Here is a 24,358-nt window from a genome sequence, read left to right as displayed (position 1 = left end):
TTATGTTTGCTTAGTTCAGTAGATAATATCTTGTTAGGTTTCTGATTTTATGCAAATCTACACACTTAATGATGGTGGGAACATGTGTTTTACTGACAACATTTATGGGCTCTATGTATGGCTGTCATTTTTCATGTATTTGCCTTATATATGAATGAAAAACAAGCAGAATGGTATGGTTGTTCAGCAAATACGAAATTGCTTTGTTCCCTAACCTTTCCTCTTCTCTGTTTTATGGTTTGTATGGTTTTTTATGTTTTATGCTTCCGCTGCCCATTGCTTGTCTTAACAGTTTCCATGCTTCGATTTGCTCTCTTGACCATATACCGGGTGAGTTTGGATGACTTTTTACATCAAAAGCAGACATGTCACAATTAGAGGAATTTTTTATGCTAGATTAAAATTAATAAATATCGATTGTTGGGTCATATGATGAACTATGAAGAATAAAACACATAAAAGTCATGCAAATTCTTTTAAATGTCATAATATTTTCAAGTTATTATGCAACCTTAAAAAGAAAAATTTAATTTCAATTATCTATATATATGGTTGTATGACTCATTAATTGTCTCGATCTCAATCTTATTATATATATATATATATATATATATGTATATGTGTGTATGATTTCCTACCCACCTCACTATATTTATATAAATTAAGTGTATCAAATAAGAGATAAAAGTGAAAGAGGAAAGAATTCTAACCATATAATTAAAATGGATGATTAAAATTGAAGTTATTTTAAAAATATATATATTAATTAACTATTATATATAGTTGTATGTGTTGGAGTTATTTTATGGTATTTGTCTGAGGGGATATTTTATGAGGGTTATTTTTATAAGGTTATTACACAAGCATATTCCACAATTATTAGATATTGTCCGCTCTATGGTTAAGCTCTCACAGTTTTGCTTTTGGTCATTACCCAAAAGGTCTCTCTATCATTGGAGTATGAGTATGTTTTATAAGTTATTATTTTTTCATGCAGAGAAATATGTCTTTATATATCACATTATATGTTATGAGTTATGAAAGGTTATGAGAGTTCTTACTGCATCCAACCAGGCGGCTCTGATATCATTGATGAAATTATTTTATGGTATTTGTCTGAGGGAGTTATTTTTATGAGTTATTTTACAAACATACTCTACAATGATAAGATATTGTCCGCTTTGGCCCTAAGCCCTCACGGTTTTGCTTTTAGTTATTACCCGAAAGGCCTCTCGATCATTGAAGTATGTTTGTGTTATATAAGTTGTTATTTTTTGTCTTATTTTTATCAATGTGGGATTTGTTTGTGTCCTAACAGTATGTTTAAAATTTATTCCTCTCACTCTTATAATCTTACTTGATATATCATATATAATATATAGGGTAAAAGATGGGAGCGTGAGAGAAACGAGATTCAAATGTATATTTAAATGGATATATATAGCTAAATTAATTTGTTTTCTGTGGTTCAAAGTCGATATGATGTAGTTGATCTGAATGCAAATTACTTTTGAGAAGTGGGTGAAATAGCAGTATCTTCAGTAATCAGAAGACCTCCCTTGGTAGCTCTTTGAGAGTAATATAGGATAGCACATGTGGCTGAGGAACGTTTTTGTAAGACCTTGCTCTAAATAGTGGTGCCAAAACGATTCTGAAATTGCAAAACCAACACAATTATATAAACCCAACAATTTGAATCTGTCAATTGTATAGATGATGGTACTAGTGGTGTCAATCTGTCATCTATATGTCCAACCTTTGTGAACAATGAATTATCAAATCCACATGGAATAGTTAGTTAATTCATTAGAAATCTTAAAATTAAAAGTAAAAAATTTTCAAATTTTAGCCAGTTATTGTATTTTCCTATACATGTGTTAAATAAATTTGATTAATGTTTGAAATAGTTTAATGGGAGAATATAAATTGTATCTGAAGTATAACTTGTAAATGTAAATTCACATTTTATGTTAATTAGTCACATAAATGGTATAACATAAAAAGAGTAAAAATGGTCAAAACTATTCATCGATCTATCGGTAGTCAACTTTTACATTTAAGTTGGTTCAATGAATCACTAATTATTAAGTTTTGATTAGACAAATGTTCTATCAATATTATAATTTGTTGATCAGCTTTATACAATATAATAATAATAATTGATGGCATCCTAGCTTCCATTGAAGAAGGAATGGTGAACAATGGCAAGGGATACTTGAACTCCTTGGATCAAAGTTCCTCAAGGGACGTTTTAATGGAGGAATGGGGCAGAAATGGAAGTGTTTGGAGGTTGGGTAGAAGGTATTTGATGAAAGGCTTGAAAGCTGCACTCTAGGGTTGGCTCACTTCATTGATGATGAAGGCCACTTCTAGGGTTTTTCTCTTAAGGTGGAGATCGTAGGGTTTGGCTGAACATAGCCAAGGGAGACTAAGGAAAATATCAAGGCTCAAAGGCTCACTCAATATTATAATTTCTAAAGTATTTACAAGGTGTGGTGCCTAGGATATTTATAGGAGTGGGAGGCATCTAGGGTTGCATTGGCCGAAATTTACAATGCCAAATGATGAACACCAAATGAAACCCAAATTAACCCTAGATGCAACTTGGTGGCCAAGGATGAAATCTTTGGGTTTAGTTAGGCTACATCTAGGTGCATGATAAGACCATACAACCTTTGCCCTCCACTTGGGCCTAAGCCTTTCTAAGTCCAAAAATAGGTCCAAACACCACCAAAAATGCGTCTAGCTCCCTAATTAAATACCTTAGCCTAAAATTAAAAACCTATGATCTAAAGCACCCCATAATACAAGGGTAAAATGGGAAATACAAAAGAAAATAAATCCTATGACTAAGATACCCCAAAATACAAGGGTAAAAATAACAAATACAAGTAAAATAAATCATATGACTAAGATACCCCAAAATACAAGGGTAAAAATAGGAAATACAAGTAAAATAAATCTTATGTCTAGAGGAAAACTTTTAGGGTTCTTCATGGTGGACGTCATGACCAACCAAAATATAAAAATATGCATGAGAGGCAATAATATATGATATAGATGGAAAGTGCATCCTAAGAGGAGTTCTACAAAAAATGCTAAAAAGATTTTCTAAACTAAAAGGACTAGACTCCCTAATGCTAAGGGTAGGATCCTCCGGCCACTACAAAAAAAAAGTCAATTTAGCCACCGAAATTAGCGACCGATCTTTTTCCGTCGCTAATAGTAACATAATTAGCGACCGAATCTGATTTGGTTGCAAATTTTATTTAGTGACCAATTTAGCGACCAAATTTTTAGTGGCAAATAATCGGTCGCTAAAATAATAATTGTTGATTAAAATAGTGACGGAATGGTTTCGGTCGCTAAAAAAATAAAAATATTATTATTTATAATAATTTTAGCGACCAAATTAAAATCGGTCACTAAAAAAATAAAAAATATTATTATTTATAATAATTTTAGCGACCAAATTAAAATCGGTCGGTAAAAAAATAAAAATATTATTATTTATAATAATTTTAGCAACCAAATTAAAATCGGTCGCTAAAAAATAAAATATTATTATTTATAATAATTTTAGCGACCAAATTAAAATCGGTCGCTAAAAAAATAAAAAAAATTATTATTTATAATAATTTTAGCGACCAAATTAAAATCGATCGCTAAAAAAATAAAAGTATTATTATTTATAATAATTTTAGCGACCAAATTAAAATCGGTCGCTAAAAAAATAAAAAATATTATTATTTATAATAATTTTAGCGACCAAATTAAAATCGGTCGCTAAATGTAAATTTTTAAAAAAATTTGAAATATATTTCTTTTAAATGAAAGCAAATATAAAAATATATAATATTATTTTTATAATGATAAAAATATTAATGATAAGAAATAAAAATCAATACCCTCCCAATAAAATTAATTTGTTTTTTAAAATAATACAAATTATATAATTTAAAATAGATAATTAATATATCATTATGTATTAAAAAATGAGAAACATAATGCTATAAATTAAAATTAAATAATAATCTTTTTAATTGAATCTTTTTTAAAAAAATAGACTAATTTAAATAATAATTTATCTAGAAAATTTATTTATTTTTCTCTTGAGAAATTTATTTCTCTTTTACCATGCTTAATATTTTATTACATTATTAGATAATATGAAAATACATAATTTATTGTGCTTTTCAATTTTGTTTAGATAAATAAACTTCTTTTCATAAATCTTATTTTATTTTCATTAATATTTTCAAAATTGACTTAAACATCTAGTTCAATTGATATAAACACGTTAGTTCCATTAAATTAAAAATATTTGGCTTATATAAGGATTAATAAAAATTTATCAAACAAATCTAAAATTGATAAAATATAATTAATGTTCCATTAGTTTAATAAATAACGATTATAAATTATATATATAAATATATACACCAATAACACATGAGATCAATTACTTAAAATACGTTATACCATCTATCTTCGATTATACTCGTACTACTTTGGGTAGATATTGCTTCTTTGAGGAAACATGATTTTATTATTATACATGAATATGATCCCACCATGAAAAACTGATTTAACAACAACCATATTTTGAAATATTTTTATTTTGTTTAATGTTAAATTAATTTTTAATATAAAAATATTTATTTAAAATATATCTAATTATACATATATATTTTAAAATTATATTAATTAAATATGTATATAATAGTTTATCTTAAAAATCAATTCTTTTAGATATTATAAAATATTTTATTTTAAACATCAATTAAATAATACCTTGCTAATTATAATTTATTTAAATATTTATAAATAAATATTACATTAACTCCATTAATTATTTTAATCCTTGTCTTTAATTTTATTATATATAAAAATTATTTACCTAATATATTTGGAAATTATTTTCATGAATCTTATTTTATTTCAATTGTTATTTTAAAAGTTAAGCTTAATCATTCAATTCAATTGATATAATCGTGCTAGTTTCATTGTTTAAAAGTAATTGACTTATATAAAAATTAGTAAGAATTTGTGAAACAATTATAAAATGAAATATTTTTTAGTAATTTAAAAAAATTATTATCCTTTGATTTTAATTTACTCATAGATGTTCATAGTATTTAACTTGTGATATATACACCTCCTTTTTATTACAATTACACCTGCTTTGTTTAAAAAGGCTAAAATTGCTGACAATAGAGCTCGAATCCACACACATACTTACGTGGAGAAAATCTTAAGTCTTCCACCTTAACTAATTGGGCAAATCACCCGCTGGTTCTTTTTGATCAGTTTTTAATACATCACAATGTGTTTCCTTGCTTTTTTCTCTATCAAATAGAATACGTGACTGTTTTAACGGAGTTTTTCTTATTCGCACATTTATTTAAAAGTTTCATGTTGAAATAAAATTCCAACACAAATTAACATATTTTATAACTAATATCTGGTTTTAAACTTAATATGAAAATATTATGATATAACTTGATAAGATTTTAAATTAGTATTTTATTAATGATTTATAATTAAAAAATAAAACAAGGATAAATATATTTTTTGAATTTTATATTTAGATTTAAGATGAATAAATATATTAAGTTAATTAATAATTTATTTAAAATGTTAAAATTTAATTTATAAAAATAATATTTTAAAAGAGAAGTGTCATAATAACACAAGTGTAACTTTTCCTAAGTATTACATCACTCAATAACTTTATATTAAATGTGAATTTTATAAATTCAACCGTTAGATTGAAAGTTTTTTACTCTTAGATCATATATACAAAATTTTATATGAATTCAAGATGATTTGATACTTCATTCCTGTAAAATAAAATTGACGTAACATATACATTTCAAAATATATTAAAATATGAGCACTTTGATTACCTTCAAGTTGTTATTCAATTTTAACAAAACTTGGTATAAAAATATTATGAACTTTCAATTTAACGGTTGAATTTACAAAATTCACATTTAATATAAAGTTATTGAACAATGTAATACTTAGTAAAAGTTATATCAGTGTTATCATAACCCTTCTCATTTTAAAATATAAAAATTATTATTTAAATTTTTAAATTTATAATATATAATTTAAATTGTATCATAATATTAATTTTAAATAGAAATAAGTACGTAGATTGTTAATTATAAAAGTAAATATATATAAATAAAGATTAATTAAATATAATATAATAATTATTATTAGTAATATAATTATTAAATATATTATTATATTTTTATAACAGTTCGGATACACCGAAGTGAGAGGGATCCAAAAATAGTATAAGTATGAGATTGTATATTTGAGGATGACTTAAATGAATTAATTTGAACTACCTATACTGACAATATGCATATGCCTTTTTGTAGCTTATCTCATAAGAACTCCACAGTTAAGCGTGCTTGACTTGGAGTAATATAGGGATGGGTGACTTTCTGGGAAGTTTTCCAAAAATTGTGTAGTTAAGGAAAAAACATGCTGAAAAGTGAAGTATTGTGAAATAGAATCCTTGAGAGGCCAAATATGAGTATTTCATAGCGACCGAATTTGCAATGTCTATAAAATTTAATAATTAAAAAAATAAATTTTTAGCGACCGATTTATTCGGTCACTAATTTGGTCCCCATACATATCAGCGACCAAAATCATTGCAACCATTTTGCGACCAAAATTTTCGGTCGCTAAACAGCGACCAAAATATTCGGTCGCTATATAGCTTTGCGACTAGGGTTTTTGCGACTACTTAAATTCGGTCGCTAAGGCAAATAGCCACCGATTTTAGCAATTTAGCGACCGATTTTCGTGGTCGCTAAATCCAATTTTTTTTGTAGTGTCCCCATGACGAAGTCTAGGTGTATAACTAAAGCCTAAAAAGTTAAAAAGACTAAAACTATAGAACACTAAAGCATTAGTCCTAATCTTGTTGGAGGTATCCAATGTACTGACCTAGGTATGTATTGGAAAATAAAGAAAACTTAACTAAAAATTTACCTAAACAACTTTGTCTTGCATTATTTGTTAGATACATATGAGAAAAAAGTGTTAAAAGGTGTCTAGAAAACTCATATAATCTAAGTTTGTCTTGTAGGTGTCGCAACCCGAAAATTTCCGATCTTGCGACCTATGGTTTAGACATCCTTTTAAAGAGCTCATCAATTAAGAAATGCCCGGACACCAGACTAATCCTTAATTAATGGTTTTGAAAATAGGTTCTATGGAGTCGCCACCAATGTTTTACTCAAAATATTGGAAAAAGAAAAGGTTTTTTTTAAAGTCCAATAATGGCCTTGATAACCAGAATTGGGTTCGGGGGTCGGTTACGTGTAGGGAAGGTATTAAGCACCCCTACAACGCCCTAAATCAGTACCCTATGATGAAGATAATGTAATAAGAATTAATGATTAAAATATTTAATCCCCTTTATTAATAATTATTTACATGAAAATTAAATTACACGGTAAACCCCTAAAATATCTACATAATTGCGTTTATTATAATAATAATGTAAAATAAAAGAAGAGAAAGATAAAACAAGAGATTGATGAGTAATACCTCGTAACAAGCTTTATTGAATCTTCAACTATGGAGGTTTTAGGTGCTTTATGGCAACCTTTCACACTACAATAAGCCTCACAAAACTCTCAAGAAATACAAAGAGAGGGGGAGAGAGAAAAAGAGAGAAATTTCGTGCTCTAGGGAGTCTGGACCAAATTTTGGAGTCCTGAGAACTGAGCCCCATCTGTCTATATATAGACTTCGGGAAGGGGGTCCAGAACGGCCCGTTCCAAAATCGGAACGACCCGTTCCGGGGAAACAGAATGGCCCGTTCTGGGTTCCAAATTAAACACACATAATTGGTCTGGAACGGCCTTGGAACGGCCCGTTCCAGATGTAGGAACGGCCCGTTCGAGCCCCGTTCCAAATAAACTTTTACCCCTTTTTGGAGGAGTTTGGAACGGCCTGTTCCGATCTTGGAATGCCCCGTTCCAATCTGGAACGGCCCGTTCCAATCTCAGAATAGCCCGTTCCAAATTAGGGTTTTTGGCCTTTTGGGAACCTCGGAACGGCCCGTTCTGGACCTAGGAACGGCCCGTTTCGATTTTGGAACGGCCCGTTCCGGGCCCATAAAAATATTTAATTTGTAGTTTTGGGCCCTCTGAAGTCACGTCTTCTCGTTGGCATGTTTCGGGAGCTCCTTCCCTTCGTGACAGAGGTCCATGTCCTTGTTTGTATGCCCCCGGACAAAATTGGATGTCTACAGCTGCCCCTCTTTACTTGTCCTTTGGAATAGTAATGTGTTGCTTTTCCAAAGGCAAGGAAAGACGTAGACATTTCGTCCGGGTCTTCTCTTCGTCTCTTTGGTGCTTCTGCGTTGTTTCCCTTATGATAGATGTATTCCTTCATTTGTTGCTTATTGAAGAGGGAGTATATTATGAGCTCAGCCTCTCCAGGCTGGACTGATATTTAGGGCTTCAGCCGGCCCACAGGTGGGAGCTCGACGGTAATCCGGATTTTGACTTTGAAGAACTCGGTGGTACCTTCATTGTCATTCACTAATTTGAGAGGCTCGACGGCAGCTCTCGATCAAGTTGTGCTGATTTTTAATGCTTTAACGGGCCTATGGTGGGAGCTCGATGGCGGTCCCGATTTTGACTTCAAGGAACTCGGCGGTACCCTTGTTGTCGTTCACTGATTTGAGAGGCTCGACGGCGGCTCTCAACCAAGCTTGGCTGATTTTAAGGCTTCAACCGACCTATGGTGGGAGCTCGGCGGCATCCCGATATCGACTCCAAGGAACTTGGCGGTACCCTTGTTGACGTTCACTGATTTGAGAGGCTCGATGGCGACTCTCAATCAAGCTTGGCTTATTTTAAGGCTTCAACGGACCTATGGTGGGAGCTCGGCGGCATCCCGGTTTCGACTCCAAGGAACTCGGCGGTACCCTCGTTGTCATTCACTGATTTGAGAGGCTCGACGGCGGCTCTCGATCAAGCTTGGCTGATTTTAAGGCTTCAACCGACCTATGGTGGGAGCTCGGCGACATCCCGGTTTCGACTCCAAGGAACTCGGCGGTACCCTCGTTGTCATTCATTGATTTGAGCGGCTCGATGGCGGCTCTCGATCAAGCTTTGGCTGATTTTAAGGCTTCAATCGACCTACGGCGGGAGCTCGGCGGCATCCCAATTTCGACTCCAAGGAACTCGGCGGTACCCTCGTTGTCATTCATTGATTTGAGCGGCTCGATGGCGGCTCTCGATTTGGGTGGTTGTTGATATCATTTGAAGGAGGGCCTTTGAAATCCTGGATGGACATTTGATGGTGATTCCTTTTCGATTTGAGGTACTCGATGGTACCCTTGTGTTGACTTGTGATGGAAAATGCCCCAAGGAGGATGGGCGAGATGTACTTGATGTGCCCCTGTGTTGATGGGCGATGGATGAGTGATAGGGATTCTGGTGTTTCCCCTGCCATGCGAGTATCATGATGCCTCTACAGGCGTCTTCTTATGGTGGTTTTTTCGTTTCTTTGTTTAGCTTCGGCTTTTTCACATTTGAAGCTTGTCGTTTTCTGCTATTTTTCTAAATGCTTCAGCTTTTTCAACATGTATGAAGATTGCCTTTTTCTGTTTTATCTTTTGTTATCATCATTGGTGGAGGGATCCCATCCCATGATGATGTTGTTTGCTTAATATTTATTGATGAGTATTATTTTGGAAGCCACTCCTGGCTTTGGTTAGGAAGTCATTCCCGGTCTTGGCATTCTCTTAAATCATCCTTCATTCGGTTGAGGAGTAGGGCGCGATGGCCTGTTCATGCTCATGGGCTTGCTTATTCGGTCGACTCCGGTTCTATCCCGTCTTGATGTTGACATGTCTTCTGTTTCTTGGTGGCTATATGAAACCACTTGTATGGAATGCCCTTGTTGGGGCTATGCTTTTTGACATGATCTTGGCTTTAAGGCACTGTCTCGTTGTTGATTTTCTTTACGAGTGCTTCAGCCTCTTGATTCCTCCGACAAGGGATGGATAGACACACACAAAGAATGCAAGAATGCAAAAGAAAATGCAAAGCAGGAATGGAATGGATTTTTTCAAAAAAATTTTTTTGAACTTATACCCTTTTGTGCACACTTGTGCCCTATGCATGCTATGCAATGATGCCTCTATGCTAATGCTTAAATGCATATTGATTTTACTTTCAAGAAATTAATCTATGCACATTAATCAATGACATGGATTGTTATCCTTTAGCCGTGTCGAATTCATTCCAAGTGTTGCTTCCTGAACTTGACGTTTTTTTAGTTTAACCCTTTCGCTTGTACTGGATATGATTTGTTAGCCCTTGGATCAGGTGTTCCTAGACTCTGTTCTAGGACACCTCCATCTTTTCCTTGTGAGTGTTCACTGTGCATACTCCGTGTATCTCTCAAATTTATCTTAATGCCATATAGGTCAAAAGGAAAGAGAGGAAGAAGATATATACATATATTTTTTTTGCAGAAGTTTTGTTAGAAAGGATTTTGCAAAAATGGTTTTTAGAAGAATGGCTGGCCGAGGTAGGCTAGTGGTTTAGGCTGATGAACAAGAACATTCAAAGTGAGGAAATCATTTTCTGCGTTAGCTTATTATTTCCTTCAGAGTTAAGCGATGACTCGGGATTGCATATTGATTAAATGATCTTCTCGAGCCACCTTTTGGTTTTCAGCTCGGGATGCTGCTTTGTCCTAACTTTTGCCTAGGTTACTTGAGATGTGTTCCCTAGAGGACATTTTCTTTTGATCCTTACTTTTTCTTAGGCTACCCTTTTTTATTGTGGGTTGCCTAACAGATCTTGCCCTAACTTTTGCGCAGCCCCCTTAGTGGGTTTCCTGCCGGGCCTTTGTCTTTGCAGCATTTCATTTTTCATTACTCCATTAAAAGGGGGATGCCCCTTGCACTGATTTCGTTTGTGCTTTTATCCACAAGTCATGCCGAGTTTGAGGTGTTTTTTATTTATTTATTTATTTATTTTTATATATTTTTTTTGTGTATAAAGCCATTGTTTCTAATGACATCCTTACTTCAAATGCACTTGTTCATTTAGGGTTTGTTAATGAGGCTTAGAGTAGATAAAAGGGAGAAGACAAATGAATTAGAAAAGTGTATGACATTAAAATAGAATTTTCAATTTACACGTGCCCATTTAATGTAGCTTGAGGGCCTAGGCATGCCCCAAGTTCGTGATTCGTACACAAAGAAAAAGAAGGAGGTTGCCCTTTAGAGAGGCTTAGGTCATCTAACTGTAGAGCTAGTCCTCCACTTGCTTGGATGTGGCGCTTCAGAAGATTTTGTGTAGAGGGAGGGCCTTTGGCTTCTTCTCTCATGAAGGTTTTCTCAACCCATATCTTTCCTGAGATGTAGGAAGGGGTAGAAGCGATGATAGAGCTTTCTATGAAATCTCAAGAGGAACGTTCAAGCTGTCTCTCGATTTTCAGCTCGAACAGACATTACTTTTTTATTTATTTATTTTTTATTTTTTTATTTTTTTATTTTTTGCCTAGAACGCCCTTTGCGGGTTTTCATTCTAGCAGCTTCTTAACAAGCAATGCTTCTCTCTTGTTGAAATCACCTTTCGAGAAAGCTCTAATCGTTTTTGCCTTAGTGTTTGAGAGACTCGCCTTCCTCAGGTTCTCTTTACTAGCTTGTAACTTGTTAGGAGCGTGGATCCATCAATTCCTAGTCATCTTTCCATTCCACTTGGATTTCACGGTTGTAGGACACAACCTTATCTTCTTAGGGCAAGAGTTGACATCTTAATGATCGTGGAGTTCTTTACCCTCAACTCTTTATGCATGGCTTGCTTCCATTACTTCCGATTAACGCACATAGGTTAATTTCCCTTTTTATTCTCGTTTATTCTTTTACAAGGAGGGATATGTTCTAAATGAATGTAATACAGAATGTAGAGAAAGTTGAGAATAATAAATATCAGTCTCATTGATTTGTTTATTTGTGAATGCTCAAATAGATTTCGACAGTATTAAGTGAGAATCTATATTAGATTCTAAGAAGACTTACTTCAACAAACATACCAAAGCAAGGGCTCAACCATAGTATTTTTTTTTAAATTGCTTTGGGCTTTTCTTTATGGCGCATATACTGTCGTATATTAGAGGATTCACTTTTCTTAACTTTCTATACATACGGCAACCTAATCCTCCTTAGCTAATAAAATAAAATGCATGAAATTAATGAGCTAATCTAGAATGCATGTCATTTCTTTTGCCTAATTTTTATCATGTTTCTATTATCTAAAGGAGAATGATGCATGATAAAGATGAGATTTCTTTTATTGATTTTTTTTTTTTACAAAAAGAAAACTACCTATATGATGTTAATGGAATGCTGACCTAAGAATGTACAAAGGGGTATAAAATTTTTATTATTATTTTTTTATTATTATCTTTATTGTTTGCTTATTATAAAATTTCAATCCATCTAATTAGAACAAAATAATACAAACAAATGAACATACATATGCTCAATCAACGTACACCTACGAACGATCATGATCAAATCCTTGGTCTGTGGTCCTTGTCAAGAAAAGTGCGTTGTATAGGACGGTTCTAATCTCACTGTTCTTTAAGGCCCCCAAGGTGCCCCCATTATAGGGACCCAGTATCTCTGTCGCCGTCACCTGGCAAACTCTAAGGTCTGTCGCAGTATTTCAGGCTAGAGTAATCGGTTATCACCTTGAGTGTGATTTCCGACAAGGCTCGCAGGCTCCAAGGCCAAACTTGGGCCGGTCATACGTCAACTACTCTCTATGTTTAATACCCTCATGCCCCCGAGTGTAGGGGGAATTGTTGTGTGCAAAGGTTTGTGTACAGTTTTATTCAAACAGATGCAGAATTTAAATAAACAAACAAACATATATTAAAGTCAAACAAATAAAATAAATAAAGTAAAGGGAAAAAAATATTTAAATTATTATTTTTATTTTATTAACTTCATCAATTAAATGGGCCTGACCCTCTTTAAACGTCCCCAGTGGAGTCGCCATCTGTCGCAACCCAAAAATTTCCGATCTTGCGACCTATGGTTTAGACATCCTTTTAAAGAGCTCATCAATTAAGGAATGTCCGGACACCAGACTAATCCTTAATTAATGGTTTTGAAAATAGGTTCTATGGAGTCGCCACCAATGTTTTACTCAAAATATTGGAAAAAGAAAAGGTTTTTTTTAAAGTCCAATAATGGCCTTGATAACCAGAATTGGGTTCGGGGGTCGGTTACGTGTAGGGAAGGTATTAAGCACCCCTACAACGCCCTAAATCGGTACCCTATGATGAAGATAACATAATAAGAATTAATAATTAAAATATTTAATCCCTTTTATTAATAATTATTTACATGAAAATTAAATTACACGGTAAACCCCTAAAATATCTACATAATTGCGTTTATTATAATAATAATGTAAAATAAAAGAAGAGAAAGATAAAACAAGAGATTGATGAGTAATACCTCGTAACAAGCTTTATTGGATCTTCAACTATGGAGGTTTTAGGTGCTTTATGGCAACCTTTCACACTACAATAAGCCTCACAAAACTCTCAAGAAATACAAAGAGAGGGGGAGAGAGAAAAAGAGAGAAATTTCGTGCTCTAGGGAGTCTGGACCAAATTTTGGAGTCCTGAGAAATGAGCCCCATCTGTCTATTTATAGACTTCGGGAAGGGGGTCCAGAACGGCCCGTTTCAAAATCGGAACGGCCGTTCTGGATATAGCCGTTGTGGGTTAATTTAGACCCTGGAACGGCCCGTTCCAAAACCGGAACGGCCCGTTCCGGGAAACCAGAATGGCCCGTTCTGATTTCAGAACGGCCCGTTCTGGGTTCCAAATTAAACACACATAATTGGTCTGGAACGGCCTTGGAACGGCCCGTTCCAGATGTAGGAACGGCCCGTTCCAGCCCCGTTCCAAATAAACTTTTACCCCTTTTTGGAGGAGTTTGGAACGGCCTGTTCCGATCTTGTAACGCCCCGTTCCAATCTGGAACGGCCCGTTCCAATCTCGGAACAGCCCGTTCTAAATTAGGGTTTTTGGCCTTTTGGGAACCTTGGAACGGCCCGTTCCGATTTTGGAACGGCGCGTTCCGGGCCCATAAAAATATTTAATTTGTAGTTTTGGGCCCTCTGAAGTCCTGTCTTCTCGTTGGCATGTTTCGGGAGCTCCTTCCCTTCGTGACAGAGGTCCATGTCCTTGTTTGTATGCCCCCGGACGAAATTTGGATGTCTACAGTAGGGAAGTATCCAAGTTAAGTTCAAATAAGTTTGAACTTCTTTCAAGATCAAAAATAGAAGATACAACACCATGAGATGTATCCAACAAACCATACAAACCAAAAGTTGGGTGCTTTATGAAGACAACTAAAGTAGAAAGAGTCGTAAAGAAAGAAGGCTTATCTACCTTGGGCACCACCAAGGAAGTAGCACAAGAGGTGGTACTAAGTGAAGTCCACTTCTTCTTCACTAAATCTTGAAGTTGAGATTATTTTTCTTTAAAAAGGACTTGTGTTTGAATCTCCACTTCATGACTAGTGGCAACGTGAGAGAAAGAGTTAAGGTCTTGATGAATGAAGAAAGTCTTGTTTAAATTATTTTCAATAGTAAAGTGACTTTCTTGAAGCATAAGCCATTTGGAAGAAACATTATCCTCCTTACTCTTCTCTAAGAGTATTATTTGTTTTCCATTTTCTAACCAGTTTTTAACTTTCTCGATACTTTTCTTCATTTTTTCTTTCTTTTCTATTTTCTTTTGTTTTTCTTTACTTCTAAGTTCCTCCTCTCTTGTTGTATTTTATTCCTCATGCATACTCCTAGGAACTTTAACTTCATTTCCTTTTTGAGATCTAGTTGGAACAATCCTAGGTTGGGATCCACTAGTTTCTACCAACTTTACAAGTAAATTCCTTATTTCCTTATTATTCTTTGCATTTTCTTTTTCTCTTTTTCTAATGTCTTCCTCTCTCTTTATGTTTTCCTCTTCTTTTTTTCTTATGTACTCCTTCAATTCCCTAATCTCATCCCTAACAATAAGTCTATTACTATAGGAATTATGACCATGTACACTAGAATGATCACTCATCTTTGTTCAAGGAAAGGTTTTCACAAATATGTTGTAAAAAGATTGGTACAAAAAGTTTTCACAAAGATTGAGTGGTAAAAAGGTTTTCACAAAAGGTTTTCAAGGTGCAAGATTGGTATGAAAAGGCCTAAGTGTACAAAGTGAACTATCAAGGGAGGTGGACTACAATCGCTTAAAAACCAAGTCTTTTCAAGTAAGAATCACTAAGCCATTTCACACTTTTCTCACAAAACAATTTTTTTTTTTGCACAAAAGTTAAGTGTGTGTGTGTGTGCACGCCCCCCTAGTAGGCAAATTGTAGCCTTCTAAAAAAAAAACAAGCAAGGTAAAAGAACCTAAGAAATTATACTACCAAAGCTATAAAACATGCAAAGAAAGCAATTAAAGCATGTGCTAGTCGGATTCCCTAGGGTGGGAGCTTGAAATGACCTTGGTGGTATTCAAGCCACTCCCACAAGCACTACTCGAATTACCCTAAGACTAAGAGGTTTAAAATGGCCAATTACAACCCAAAATGAATGAAAGCAAAGGCCCAAAATACAAAAAAGCCAAAAATTTAACAAGAATGAACAAGTAAGAAAGAAATTTGCAACTCTTCAAGTCTTCAATTCTTCACCCCTTCACATGGAACACCCAAGGTTAGCCTTTTAATGGTGTTTGCACTCTTTGATTTGGTGTAATCCTCCAAAGCTCCTTGAACTCAAATCGGACAGCCCCTCCACTCAATCCACCAAGAGAGTGTGTGGTGCTTAGAAGCTTTCCTCACCTAGGTCAAGAAGGAACCAAAACCCAAGAGTACAAGAGGCCAAGAAATAAAAACTAAAAAGGCACAATTAAAAAGGCTAAACTCAAGTGGAATTGATGAGACAAACTTAAGAGTAGAAAGAAGACAAAAAACTAAAATTAAGGCATATTAAGAAAGGCAAGCACACAAGAGAATAAGTCCTAGAATGGGACTAGAATAAAATTTATGAAGTAGGTGTGACACCCTTACTACCCCAACTCATATATAAATATTAATCATGTAAATAAACTAAGGAATAAAATTATCTAACGTTGGTAAAAGGGTTCACAAAAAAAAAAACTTCATAACTGTTCCTTCTTCATAACTTCATAACGTTGGTAAATTTAAAAGTTTACAAATTATTTTCAAAAGACAAGGTATAACTCAAAATACATATAAAAATCCATATCCTAGAATTCTCCGCCCCGATGTCACAATATCAGAGCACACCCACAATTCAACTGTTGGCATCCTAGATGCCACTCAAGCCGGATCTTCCTCACCTAAAACATCCACAAATCGTACGATGAGAAAAGAAAACATTTATATATATAGCACATGAGAAAACACAACATATTAACTTAATATTCATAAATATTTGAACATAACGTAATTCAATCAACCATGCATCGCCATCACATCATAATTCTCAATCACACCAATTTGCACTTCACACTATGCCAAGGTCACGCTACCCATTTAACAATTCAAGGTCGTGCTCACCCCTGATATAACACTGTGCCAAGGTCACGATTCCCCTATAGCATATCTAGCCCAAGGTCGTGCTCACCCCCAACATGTTATTCAAGGTCACGATACCCACGTAACAATCCAAGGCCGTGCTCACCCTTGATATAACACTGTGCCAAGTTCACGTTACCCCTAACCCAGGGCCATGCTCACCCCTGACATGTTAACCAAGGTCACGATACCATGTAACAATCCCAGGTTGTGCTCACCCCTGATATAACACTGTGCCAAGGTCACGTTACCCCTAACTCAGGGCCGTGCTCACCCTTGACATGTTAACCAAGGTCACGATACCCATGTAACAATCTCGGGCCGTGCTCACCCCTGGTCATAGGTGTGAAGAACCACAATCACATTTCATTCACATTCCACACAACATCTCATAGTTCAATTCCATACCACATACACAACAGGCAAGTCTAACAAAATAAGGTTTACACACCCTTCGAGCAATTCACATCTAGATCATCAATTCTTATCAAATAATATACCAATAACATTCATAAATTAATATTATAAAAAATGGAATTATCAATTTAATATAACTTTAACATAAACAATAAAAACCCCAATTCTTTCAAAACCTAACTCACAGGCACTTTTCTACAGTTTCGTTCTCCCTCTCAGATCATCATTCTTACAAATTAAATATATATTTCTAATCCTCAACACATACAGAATCTAATGGTATCATTAATTCCTCAAACAAAAGTATTTCAATTTTTCCAAAACCTAGCCTACAGGCACTTTTCTATAATTTCGTTCTCTCTCCCAGAGCATCATTTTTACAAATAAATCATATATTCATAATCCTAAATTCATACACAATCAAATAAGACCAATACTTCTCCAAACAGATATAATTATGAAATTGCTCATAATCCTAAAGGATTCTTCCTCTACCCAATTCCCTCATGTAACTCTACATATAAATAATTCCCTTTTTCCCCCGTACCTGGATAAACAGCAGTTGAAACTACAACAGGGATCTCTTGGTCTCCTCCTCTAAGTGCCCTATGGTCTTCAGAGAGAAGAAGAGTGGATGAAGAAAGAACAGAAGAGAATAGGAAGAGAGAATGAGAGATGTGAGAAAATGAGAGGTAATTAAGGCCTCCTATTTATAGGAATCTGCCTCAGCTAACCCGGAACGGCCCGTTCCAAAAGTGGAACGGTCGTTCTGGACCCTCCAGAACCAAGCAAAAATCTCAACTGGAACGGCCCGTTCCAAAACCGGAACGGCCCGTTCTCCAACCGAAACGGCCCGTTCTCAACTAAGTTTTTTAGGCAAATAGAATCGATCTCTTAAGCATCTCAGACAAACCTACAATTAAGGTCTATCCACTCACCATTACAGTTCCAAAATGGGACGTCTAAGTGCTACAAAATTCCTAAAGACTTCTTGCATACTAAACACAAGCACACAATTTCTCTACTCCTCTCTTCACCTCAGGCCACCATGCTCCGCTGCACCACTTTGATACATCCTCCTAAGGTCCCGATACATCTCAGTAGCTCCTAAATGAATGTCCTTCCTCTAAAATCATCTTTCTTAATTGAAGGTTACTAAGCACCCAAATTTGTTCTTGCACCTCAAAACAACATCGATTCTACTCAGAAAAGTTATCTATACTCCTCACCAATCTTTTCCACTTGGTTCTCTAAGAAAGGCTCTAACTCCTAGGCTTCTCTAATCTCATCCATTAATTCACTAGTCACTTTCAACATAATCAATTCAATGCTCCTAAGGATAATCTCACACACAAAGCATAAGTCTCTAAATTCTTCAATCCAATCCAACCCTTAAATCATCATAAATGATATACAGAGGTCATCATAATCAAGGCATCTGCCACAATATTGGTTTTACTTCTATGATCATCTTTAAAGATTAAGCACCTAAGCGTAAGTTCACTAGGTATACATATCATATCTCTAATTTCACCACTCCATCTACACCCAAGTCAAACTCTTATCCATCACCTTATCCTATAGCCTTATATCTTTTCACCAAAGTTATGCTTCTCCAATTTCCTTCAACAATCCATTCGTTACTCAAGTCAAACTTAGTCTCACACTACTAAGGGTAACCTTATAAGCCAAACTTAAATCTCTAATTTGAGCCAAAAGGATTCATCTCTCTAATCATAAGGGAAGATAAATATAAAGGTTTCCTACAGAAAACATCGGTCACCCCAATGGCTTTACTCAAATAACAATTAAGTCTGAAATATTAGTCCTCCAGAAATTAAACTATCTCTTTTGTCTATAATTAACTCCTTCAGTCAACAGATAATTAAGGCTCTAATTATCAATAAATACCTCAAGTTTAGAATCATATAGGCAGTGTCTCTAAATATTACAACTGCTAACTTAAAAAATTATGGGTAAGGTAATTCCTCTAATGAGTTTTCAATTGCCTAGAATCACAAGCTACTACCTTTCCTTCTTGCATCAACACTCCACCCAAACCTATCTTAGAAACATCAACCCATACCACAAAAGGGTTACTAAGATCGGTCAATGCTCACACTAGTGCACTAGTCGATCTTTCCTTAAGAATTTGGAAACTACTCTCACACTTACTATCTCACACAAAAACAACATTCTTCTTACTCAATCTGTTCAAAGGTAATGCTATCTTAGAAAGTTACTCAATAAATATCCAACAACAATGAGCTAATCCAAAAAAAACTCATAACCTCGCTAATAGACTCAAGTATCTCTCACTTAAGTACAACTTCTATCTTAGATAGATCTAGTTTTACCTCCACAAGAAATTACATGGCTTAGAACACTCACCTCATACAATCAAAAATCATACTTAGATAATTTATCCTAAATTTATCTTGAAACTACAACAGGGATCTCTTGGTCTCTTCCTCTAAGTGCCACATGGTCTTCAGAGAGAAGAAGAGGGGAAGAAGAAAGAACAGAAGAGAATAGGAAGAGAGAATGAGAGATGTGAGAAAATGAGAGGTAAGGCCTCCTATTTATAGGAATCTGCCTCAGCTAACCCGGAACGGCCCGTTCCAAAAGTGGAACGGCCGTTCTGGACCCTCCAGAACCAAGCAAAAATCTCAACTGGAACGGCCCGTTCCAAAATCGGAAAGGCCCGTTCTCAACTACGTTTTTTAGGCAAATTCTTTATTTCGGAACGGCCCGTTTCACTTTCGAAACGGCCCGTTCCAGGCAAAGAATTGGGCCCACGGCCCAGCAAAAATTTGGGCTGTTACAGTAGGCTTAAAGGAAAAATGATGCACTTAACATGTTTGATTTAATGTCTCATTTGGCCATTAAGCTTTGTCTAATAGTCCAAAAATAACTCCAAGTGCTAAGGTATGAAATTTGGTCCAAAACTCCACAAGTCTAGCAAAGGTTCCCTTTTCCTTTTGTCCTTGGTTTCTTTTGTTCCCTTTTTTTTTTTTATACTTCACTAGCTCACGGTTTTGAGGTCCAAAAAGTCCAGCCAATTCTCTTTTTTTTTTATTTTTATAGAATTTATAGTTCTCCTTTGCTTGGGTTTTACACTTGTGAAATTTGATTTGGTTAGCAACTTTTTGGAGTATTCTCTTAGTCACTTACAAAGGCTTAATGAGACAAGTTTGATTGTTTTCTTAAGGTTTTTAATGTGCAATATCTAGCAACAAGAATATGCACATAAAAGTCATTTTCATACTTAAACATCCACTACAAGAAAAATGCTAATTTCCGACGGAAAAGGGTAAATTTCTGACGGATTTTGTTTTTTCCGACGGATTTAAATCTGTCGGAAAAAGTGGTGTTGGAAAAAAAAAATCCGTCGGAAATAATTTAATCCGTCAGAAATTATATATATTTTTTAATTTTAGTAAATTTATTAATGTAACAATCCTCATATTTGGTCTCTCAAGGGTTCTACTTCACGACATTTTACTTTTTAACGTGTTTTATCCTTACTTGCGCAATTTCTGGGAAACTTCCCAGAAGGTCACCCATACCAATACTACTCCAGGTCAAGCACGCTTAACTGTGAAGTTCTGAAGAGTAAGCTACCGAAATGTATATGTATGTTGTCAGCATAACTTGTACAAATTAATTCATTTAAGTCATCTTCAAATATACAATCTCATACTTGTACTATAATAATAATATATAATAATTTTATATTACGAATAATAATAATAATAATATATTCAGTTATTCTTTATTTATATATACTTGCTTTTATAATTAACATCTACTTATTTCTATTTAAAATTATAATTTAAATTATTTAATTTTATAATTTATAATGATAATATAATTTATAAAATTATAAATATTTATTTATTACATACTTATAAATTAAATTTTAACATTTTAAATAAATTATTAATTAATTTAATATATTTATTTACCTTAAATCAAACATATAAAATTCAAAAAATATATTTATCCTTGTTTTATTTTCTAATTATCAACCATTAATAAAATACTAACTTAAAATCTTATCTAATTATATCATAATATTCTCATATCAAATTTAAAATCAAATATTAGTTATACAAAAATATTAAGATCATATAGTAAATTGTCAATAAGATTTTAGTTAAATAATTTAAAATAATTAATGTTTCAATTATATTATTAATTAGCAAATAATTTATTCCAAAGATAATTAATTTTTTATATTAATTATTAGTAAAATTTAATAACTTTTAATTTAACAATTAATTGGATCGATAAAATTCAGCACACACCATGAGTTATTGAGCGGAATAACTTTACCAAGAGTTATTTTGTAAGTTATCTTAAATCAAACATATAAAATTCAAAAAATGTATTTATCTGTGTTTTATTTTCTAATTATCAACCATTAATAAAATACTAACTTAAAATCTTATTTAATTATATCATAATATTTTCATATCAAATTTAAAACCAGTTTTTACATTTTCGACAAATATAAATTTGTTGGAAATATTCCATCAATAATATAGTCTTTCCTAACAAAAAAAATTTCATCAAAAATATAAATTTTTCGACAGATTTAATTTTGTTTTATAAGAAATCATCTTTGATTAATATAACATTTTGTATATATGATTTAAGAGTAAAGAATTTTTAATTTAACGGTTGAATTTATAAAATTCACATTTAATATAAAGTTATTGAGCGGTGTAATACTTAGTAAATTTACTAAGTATTACACCGCTCAATAACTTTATATTAAATGTGAATTTTGTAAATCTAACCGTTAGATTGAAAGTTCATATCCCTTAGATTATATATACAAAATTTTATATTAAGCCAAGATGATTTGATACTTCATTTTTATAAAAACAAAATTGATGTAATATATTCATTTCAAAATACACTAAAATATGAACACTTTGATTACCTTCCGGTTATTGTTCAATTTTAACAAAATTTGATATACACGTATAAAGTGATATGAACTTTCAATTTAACGGTTGGATTTACAAAATTCACATTTAATATAAAGTTATTGAGCGGTGTAATACTTAGTAAAAGTTACACTAGTATAATTATAACCCTATATATATATATATATATATATATATATGTAATTTTAAGCTTATTACTTCTAGAAAATAATTTTTTTTATGTTTTTTCTTCTAAAATATAAAACTACTATTTATGTTAAATAAACTAATATATGCACTAATTATTTAATAGAGAACTCATGAAACACACAAATATGAAAATATTCACACTTGAACTTGCTTACTATAATTTTAAAGACAATATACTAACATCTCTAAGTATTTTATAAATATTTAAAAATAAATATTATTTATTTAAAATATTTGTTAAGATCGAAAATATTAATTTTAGAAGGTTTAAATATATTTTAGTCTCTATAAGATGGGTAATTTTGATTTTGGTCTTTGTAAATTTTTTGTCTTTATTTTTCATCCTTGTAAGATTTATAAACATTGTTTCGTACTTGTAAAATGAGTAAAATATTTTTCTTTGATTTTCATCCCTATAAAATATAAATTTACTAGTTTGATTATTTTAGGGTAGATAAATAATATTTATTTTAAAAAACTAAAATTTTTTTAGAGGTGTTAAATATCAATATGATAATGGTACATAATTGTTGTATGTGACACCTAGCTAAGATAATTATTTATCTTTTTTTTTAAAAAAAAAGTAGTTAAAAATGATTACATAAAAAATAAGAATTAAAAAAAAAATTCCAATTTTAGAAAATGAAAAACAATTTTTTTTTTACAGAAACTAAAATCAAAACTTATTAATTTTATAAGGATTAAAGACATATTTAAGTCATTTTAAAAATATAAAATTAAAGAAAAATATTTTTTAAAAATTAAAATTAAAATTTATTCATTTTATAATATTAAAAATAATATTTATAAATTTCAAAAAACCCGATCATCAGATTCCCGAAGAGTTCAAACAAAAGACATTAGGAAGTGTGCTATGGTCTTAAATTTTCTAACAGATTTATATTTCTGTCAGAAATTTTCGACGGAAATATAAATCCATCAAAAATTTCCAACGGAATCTTCTATCAGAAATTTATATTTTCAACGGAAATTTCCGACAGAAATATAAATCTGTCAGAAATTTCTGACAAAAATATCTGTCAGAAATTTTTGTCAGAAAATTTATATTTTCCGATGGATTCATATCCGTCAAAAATTTTCCGTCAAAAATTTGCGTTTATCTTGTAGTGATCACACAATACATAGGCTTGTCAAGTGCATAAAGGAATACACAAAGTGGCCGAAATTTTTTGATCAAATATGTGCAAAGAAATTAATCACACATGATATTTTAGGAATGTAGAACATGCTAGAACTAATTAGCCTGCATGATTGACTCTTTAAAGCACATCAAGGACTCACGACCATTTCATCAAACAAGTGGCATCCTAGCTTCCATTGAAGAAGGAATGTTGAACAATGGCAAGGGATGCTTGAACTCCTTGGATCAAAGTTCCTCAGGGGACGTTTTAATGGAGGAATGGGGTGGAAATGGAAGTGTTTGGAGGTTGGGTAGAAGGTGTTTGCATGAAAGACTTGAAAGGTGTACTCTAGGGTTGGCTCACTTCATTGATGATGAAGGCCACTTCTAGGGTTTTTCTCTCAAGGTGGAGATGGTAGGGTTTGTAACATCCTATTATTTTATTATTATTATTTGGCATTTTCGTAATTTTATTAAAGTTATAGGGGTATTTTTGTAACTTGCAACGGGCTGTTCCAAAAGTGGAACGGGCCGTTCCAAGCAACAAAAATAAGCTAAATTTTTAAGTTGGGAACGGGTCTAGAACGAGCCATTCCAACAAGGAGAACGGGCCGTTCCGGAGGGAGAACGGGTCCTTCTGCTGAGATTGAGAACGGGCCGTTCTGGTTTTAGAACGGGCCATTATGCTTTTTGGAAACGGGCTGTTCCGATTTTAGAACGGGCCGTTCCAGTTGAAAAATTTGCACAGATCCGAAGGATCCGGAACGGGTCGTTCCAAATTCAATACGGGTCGTTCCGGGTACCCCAGGTTGCCTATAAATAGGAGGCATGGGGTGTGAAAAAATATAACTGAGAAGGGTGAAAAATTTTAGAGAGAGAGAGAAAGAGAGAGGAGGGGAAAGAAAAGAGGAGTGAGAGAAGAGGAATCTCGAGGAGAAGATTCTGCCCTAGTTCCGGTTACTGTTTAAGGAGAGA

General features: G+C 33.2%; 1 pseudogene; it reads right to left on the bottom strand.

Moving 5' to 3' along the window:
- Positions 1-24,358, bottom strand: part of LOC109793159 (putative 12-oxophytodienoate reductase 11) — a 43,685-nt pseudogene that overhangs the window by 6,762 nt on the left and 12,565 nt on the right.

The sequence above is a fragment of the Cajanus cajan genome, chromosome 8 (genome assembly GCF_000230855.2).
Source record: "Cajanus cajan strain Asha chromosome 8, NIPB_CcT2T_4, whole genome shotgun sequence".
Taxonomy (NCBI): Eukaryota; Viridiplantae; Streptophyta; class Magnoliopsida; order Fabales; family Fabaceae; genus Cajanus; species Cajanus cajan.
This window is presented reverse-complemented; position numbering and strand designations above follow the sequence as displayed.